The sequence below is a fragment of the Alnus glutinosa genome, chromosome 8 (genome assembly GCF_958979055.1).
Source record: "Alnus glutinosa chromosome 8, dhAlnGlut1.1, whole genome shotgun sequence".
Lineage (NCBI taxonomy): Eukaryota > Viridiplantae > Streptophyta > Magnoliopsida > Fagales > Betulaceae > Alnus > Alnus glutinosa.
Window position 1 is genome coordinate 20,602,551 of NC_084893.1, and position 7,852 is coordinate 20,610,402.

Sequence of the window (7,852 nt, forward strand, 5' to 3'; positions counted from 1 at the left end):
TCTATCTCACTTGACAAAGCAACTGATGCATTATCATGTTTATATAAAACCATTTTGCATGTAACCATTTATTTCTCTCTTAGGCTAAACAACACACATGTAGGGAAACGGTTGTGGCTGCTGCATGTTGAATAACTGCTCAATAGTGGCGTCATTTCAATTCTAGAAATACAATAAATAAAAATTGAAAAAGTAGTCTAGAATGGCGGTGCAATCTCTGAAAAATTATTAGTTCAAATAATTAAGCACTAACATAGACATAGGGCTATTTGATGTCACCATCTTATGGAGATATAATTTGTATTTGATGTAACCAAATATGACTTTTGTAAAGGAATATGAGAGATATGGACAAAATTAAACAGTAGACATGTTTTCGTTTATTCGAAGAATATATATAGTTCACTTTCTATTTTTTTTTTTTTTTTTGTCATTTCTAATATAAAATTAAAGATATTTTAATTAATAAATATATTATTTCAAATCAAGAAATTTAAATTAAAATATCAGATTCTTGAAACTGATTTTGAGTCTCAAAACTAAGAAAAAAAATTAGGGTTCAAAAAAACGATTTTGAAAAAGTGTATATATATACATATATTGTGGTCCTTTTTATTTCTGTAACTTTAACTACGATTCCAAACATTAAAAAGCCTACGAGATGGATTACTTCTCATTAACAAAAATAAAAAAATAAAAAAATAAATTGAAATAGCAAAGCAAACTAACGCGAAAAAAGTGGTTAATCGTTCGGGTGTTGAATTTTTAAAATCAGAATTAAATTCTTATTCTGTTTGCGAATTTCGAAGTTTGACTTTTTTTTTTTAAAAAAATTGAATAAAATATGATTTGTTTTTGAAAAAATTAAATAAAATATGATTTATTTTTGAAAAAAGTATAATCAAAATCATATTCTGTTTCCAAAATTCGTTTACCAAACACACCCGCACCCCCGTATTCTTATCTTTATTCTCTTTTTGGCAGGTAAATTTGGAGGAGAAAGGGGAAGGATAACAGTAATTATTGTTAAAAAAAGAAAAAGAAAAAGAAAAAAAGGGTGGCTGAAAATGAGTCTTCCGAAATGAAGAACACGCCGGCAAGGAAATCACAGCTTTGATAGGCGACAAGAATTGCATCTATCGACGACCAATTCTCAAGTGTCATCGGATCTCCTTCAACCCCTTGAGCTTTCATTTTTTTGACTGAAGACGTTTTCCTCATTAAAGAAAAGATACACAAATTTCCTTACATTCTTGATATATTGCCTTAATCTGTCATTTTCGTTGGGATTTTTTTTTTTTTTAAGCAATTCTAACTTCAGAGATAAATATTATTATTGGGTGTGTTTAAATTTCTTGGGCCCCCCCCTTTTATCTACGTACTCTTCTTTTTCTTAGACCACAACCACGCCACGTGCAGTGCATGTTCTTTCCTTCACAATCACCAAATGTCATTGGAAGAAAAGAATTTTGTTTTATTATTATTTTATTTTTTTGGGGGGTGGTGACTGGTGAGAGGATCATATTTCTTAATCATTCCTGTTTTTAAGGCATTGTCTAACCGACAACACGGGGATTATGACTAAGATTTTATACCAAATATCAAATCTAGAACAACCAAAGTTTCCACCATACAAAATTCACCCATGATGATGGATCTTTTATACATTAGATATTGGGGCTAAAAAACGAAATTTGAACAGTAAAAAAAACCTTACTAGACTTTTGTTTAATCAATGAATTCAGTTGGAGGTTAATTAATGGACACAAAACTCATATATATATATATATATATAGTACAATTAAGCTGTTTTGCACCAAGAACATTACTTTTGATTATGTATGCAATTATTTTATGCTTATTTTACAATCTTTCACTTTATATATATATATATAGTACAATTAAGCTGTTTTGCACCAAGAAAATTACTTTTGATTATGTATGCAATTATTTTATTCTTATTTCACAATCTTTCACTTTCTTTTTCAAAACTAAAGTTATATAAATGAAATTCTTTTAAATACCTATTAAAAATCTCCTTATTTTAATCACCGCCACATATTCTTTATTAGGTTAAGCCCGATTCCAATTTTAAGTCAAAATTAAGCACTATTTTTTTTTTTTTGTAAGATGCAACTTAAATAATTAAAGCCCAAGATCATGATCAATGAGATTTCAATTCATTTTCATAATCATTACCATCGTCGTTCTTTTTTCACTTCAACCATCATTTTCCTTCAAAATTCTCTATATAAAAATCTCTGGTAATGTGTACTAGAAATATATTATTACAAGTGTTGGTGCAAGGATCTATAGTAACCTCAAGACCGCTTTTCAGGGAGCAGCTCTACAAGAAAGGGTTAGAAGGGTTTACCTTGATCCGACAAAGTCACTTCGACGCCCAAGTTAGCAATAGAATGGTGAAAGAGTGTTAGGTTTTTAGTGTTGGCCTATTTTTATGATCAAAACAAGGGTTGTAACTTTTTAAACACTTAAGTGTTTTGGTTTAAAAGTTAGGTTTTGAACCTTCAAGTTTTAGAACCAGCATCAGCTATGTGTCAAATAGCGTCTTGACACGATGCCTTATAAAGGAATTCCCTAATCCTACTCGAGAAGACCACCATATGGACTGTTAGATGGACGTCTTAACGAAACTCGTGAAAGGTTACTTCCAGGAGCCTACCCAAAAGCACTATCAGAAAGTCTGTTAGTTGGGTGTCCTGATACCGCTGTGCTTTATGTTGAAATAGTGAAGGAACCCTAGAGGCATCCTAACACTGTTCATTTTCCTGCATTGTGCTGAGCCGGTTTTTACATGCAGACACTAGGGTTTTTCATCCTTTCTTTATATAAAGATGTCCGTAGTCAATTGGAGACCAAGTATAAGTCTTTATAAAGTCTAAACACTTTGCTTAGTTTCATTCTTGTGTGCAAAGAAAATTTTGGTTTATAGCTTCTATTGCTATCTCTCTTAGACTTGTATTGTTCAAACCACAAGCTTTCGTTCATATCAACTATTTGAAGTCTATCAGTTGGTTGGTAAGGAATCCATATTACGAAAATTTGCCAGTGAGGAATTTGTTTGTGCACATATGGTCTTAGTCTTTACAAGGTTTTTGTAATTGTACTATGCATGTGTAACCAAATCTTCTTTAATGATTGGTTTCATGTGTTTGATTGCTGCATAGTGGTTTTATCTTTGAGGTACTCAAAGGGTTTGTTGGGAATTGGTTTGTAAAAACATATTTTGCGTAGCAAAAAATAAAATTTCCAAGCCAAGATCGAATTTTATGAAGAACAGGTGAAGAACAATGCTATTTTAAAAATAAAATTGCAAAGTACAATCACTTGAAGATTACAACCATTCCTTGGCTTTAGGGCAAACATTTTCTTGTTTGCTCAAGAAAAATGTGCAATCTCAGGGATCACAACTTTAAGATCTTCTCACCAATGACTAATAATAAGTGAGAGTGTGGGCTATCAACTTACTCTTCAAACCTAAACTTATTTTTCGAGAATGTATATAAGTCTACAGTTATATTTACTAAAGCTTCATATATCTCTATTTATAGGTTCTGAATACTAGAAGAGAATGAAATATAAGCAATGCGGGACAAATAGTAGTAGAAGTTCTAGTTGAACTAGAACTCTCACTAAGTACATGTTACATAGGGCCATGGAATAATTCTCTCGCCCATGTGTCATCTACTAATGTCCCTGGGCTTAAGTTTTACCCCAAGCCCAATCTCTCTTTGCATCTTATGCACAATTTCTTTCTAGCCTATGTTTAGTTAAATAAAACAAGTAGCCTAATAAATAAAAAGCTGACTTGGTTAAATTACCTTAGATTGGTGAGGGACCCTTAAAAAAAAAAAAAAAAAAAAAACTTGCTTAATAGGCCTATGACCTAGTTAATTTCGTAATTGTCACCAGACTCCTATTTAATTACATTTAATTCCACTAAAGAAATGTAATTGAACTCTAGTATTTATTTTTGATCAACTCAATTAATCTCTTAGACTTACTTAATATTAAATTTTGATTCCTCCATGAAATCTTTTGTAGCAGAATTAAAGTCAAGGATACTGCCATTTAATTCTCTACCTCTTAATCCTTGAGTCATTGATTTTATCCATTATTCTCGTACTTTTGAAACACTCATCACATGTGCATTGTATTTTGGTATCTTATACCAAAATGCTCCGGTTAGAGATTGCGAATAATCCAATCCATAAATTCTATCTTAAGGGGAAATGTCTTATCCTTTTTAGAGAAAATCATTCTCACAATGTTAATTGTGATCACCCAATACACTAAGAATGTTGACCATAATATTGATTTCACTCTAAATACATCAAAGTAATCTACACTTCACATCTGAGTATACAATCCTCTTAGGATTTAGAATAAATATCATAATAAGTCTTGGGAGAATTAGTCTTTCCCATTGACAATATTTTAGTGCAAAAACAACTCCCATGGTTCGTTCAGTGCAAAACATTTATACATCAACCCGAAGCCTCTAACTTCGCTTGATCAAAATAAATAACAAAGATTTAATGTGTAATAGTCTCCCCAAATGGAATGCTCAATTTCATTATCGACTACGAATTATAAAATTTTTAAGACTACAAGGATTATGGAGTAAGAACTTGTGTGATAACTCCGTTACTCACACCATAGACCATATTTAATGTAATACAAGGGCCTTTCATACGTACAATATACATAATCATTAGGGATAACTTCACAAAAGGGTATCAAATTATACGCATTTTAGATGAAAGCCTACCAAACGAGCAAAGGTCTCAAACTAGGGTAGCCAAGTATCAAAAACTCTCACTTAAGGGTATTACATTAGGATTCCCTGTTAAATCTTGACAGAACCCCATCACGTGCGATGCACGTGATTTACTTAAGCAACAATACCCGTTATGCCTCTCAAGAAACCGCTCAAGAGTTGCAGACCCAATTTCTTCTTAGCAATACCTGGCCACTGAAGAAATTTGCAGACCCATGAAGGATTCGGTGTCGAAGGTGAAAGAATAAGCTGTTGCTGATCCTAATTGTTGAAAGAAACATCAAGCCAAGGCAAATTCGGGCTTTTAGCAGACAAAGGCGAAGACACTTCACTGAAATTCATGGCCTCGAAGGAGCTCATTAGCTCGGTCATGACATGTTTGTAGCTTAGCACCCCATGATTCATTGAAATCGAAGAAAACCTATTAATGGAACGTTGTTTCATAGGGGAAAGATGCAGCAAAAGAGGCGAAGAGAAATGGGAGATTCCTAGAAGTGTCTAGGTCGGTAAAGAAGTAGTTGTGCAACGACAAAACAAGCAGCAATGGTGATTTGATGAGCTCAGGTATTTCTTCTTTCTTACCAGCTCGTGTAGCAGAGACTTCTGGGTGGAGCCAACACTCGAACACGCCGTGAGCGAGCTCGGACTATTGCCATGGATGCACCCGTCGCGGCAATACTTTGGGCAAACCTGGACCTGCTCCGTCCACCTTCAACCTCTTAACTTGGACCTGATCCGTCCATGTCGACGTCGTTGGATCTCAACCTCTTAATTAACTTCGGACTTTCTTTTCCTTGAACCGCTAAGCTCCTTGTCGGAGTTCTTGCTCATTATATACAGAACTACATTAGACATAACCCACACACTACAGTTATGCACATAACCCGCTCTGTTACACTCTGTTTTTTGAAGCTAAAACAGAGGAAATTGCCAAACGATTTTCATACGTGCACCAGTCCTCCTTTGCTCATGGGACAACTCCTCTCCCTCTCTCCACTGCCATGTCTAATTATACCACGTATTTGTGATTGGGTGTTCGTGAATGACGTGGCCTATCAAATATCATCAATACTTTTTCTTCAAGAAAAATAAAAATCATCAGACTTCAAAAATAAAAACTACCCCAAAGAAGGTGGGTTATTTCACGGTGAAGCCAAAAATTAAGGCATGGTTCATGAGAATGAAGTCCCTGAACCCACTTTTAGGCTCGTGGCTAGAGCTCAGGGGCTCTATGTGACTGAGCGGAAGACTAAGGTAATTAATCAAAGAGTAGCGTCTTTGATTCTGCAAGGAAAATCGTCTTCATCTTCTATCCAAAAAGACAAAAACAAGCCTGCAGGCTAAAAGAAATATAAGACTCCGTAGAGTATTTGAGAGAAAAGTCTCTAATTTGATAATAATTTGAGAGAAAAGTCCATAGCAAGCAAGCCTATTTATAGAAGAGAAATACTTGTAGAGAAAATAAACCTATTCCTAGTAGCAATAGTAAACCTATTCTTAGTAACAATAGTAAAACACAATCCTAAAAGATTATTAAAAAAAAAAAAATCTGTTTTTTTTTTTTTTTTGACCGCATGTCCTACATCAGTCTCCTCCTCTTGAAAAGAACTAGTCCTTGAGTTAAGTTCCGAATCCTCTGGTGGAAAATATTCAAAATGTCTGCCATTTTGAAGGTGGAAGATACCGCCAAGTCTTTGGGAAGATCAAAGACATGTGCATTATCGTTAATCTTTTTAAGTATTTTGCCTGGACCATACTGCTTATTCCTCAGTTTTCCAGAAACACCAATTGGTAGTAGCCCCTTGCGTAGATACACCATCACAAGATCTCCTTCTCGAAAAATCTTCGATCACTGACCCTTGTATGCTGCCGTCTTGTACTTAGCATATAATTTTTCTAGATGCTGATGAACTCCCTCTTGGGTAGTTTTCACCCATTCTGCTAAATGCTTTGCTGCCACACTTGCTCTCGGTAACTTAGGTAAAGCTGCAAGATCTACTGCAAGCCTCGGAGTTCTACCATAGACAACTTCGAACGGTGCCTTCCTAGTAGATCGATTCACCATGTTGTCGTAGGCAAACTCAGCCTGAGCTAAAGCAAGATCCCATTGCTTCGGTTTGTCACCTGCAATACAACAAAGTAAATTACCTAGATTTCGATTAACAACTTATGTCTGCCCGTCCGTCTATGGATGGCTTGTGCTACTAAAGTTCAATGTTGTGTCGAATAGCCTCCATAATGTTCGCCAAAAGTGAGACAAGAACTTGGTGTCTCGGTTAGAAGTGATAGACTTTGGGACTCCATGCAATCGAAACACCTTTCAGAGAATAAATTGGCCACTTGAACAACATTAGATGTTTCCTTGCAAGCAACAAAGTGAGCCATTTTGGAAAATCTATCCACAATTACCATTATATAATCCGCTCCTCGTTGGGTTCTTAGGAGACCCAAGACAAAATCCATATATACATCTTCCCACGGTGCTTTCGGTATTGGTAAAGGCATGTATAATCCCGTATTTTGGGTTAGCCCCTTGGCCACCTGACAAGTCTGGCATCGTTGGACAAAATTACCTACTTCTTTCTTTAGTTGCGACCAGTAATACCGCTCCTCGGCCAGAGCAATAGTCTTGTCTCTTCCTAGATGACCACCCAAGCCTCCAGCATGTAAGTCTAGGATTATTTGTTCCTGTAAGGAACTCCTCGGAATGCACAGCCGATGCCCATGAAATAAATACCTCTCCTAAATATGTATCTTAGAGATTGGTTGCCCCGCTTGTAAAGCGCTAGCTACACGATTTAGTTATCCCGGCTTTTGCTTGAGAGAAAAAGTGAACCGTTAGATATAAGAAAGCCACAGAGCATGCATCCGATTTAGATTCTTTTGAATATTGTTGAACTTTAATGCTTGATGGTCAGTATAGAGAACAAACTCTCGTTGGATCAGGTAGTGCTCCCACACCTTGAGGGCTTTTAAGATAGCATAAAGCTCTAACTCATATGTTGACCACTTCTGTCTTGCTTCTTCGAGCTTTTCATTAAAAAATTCCAT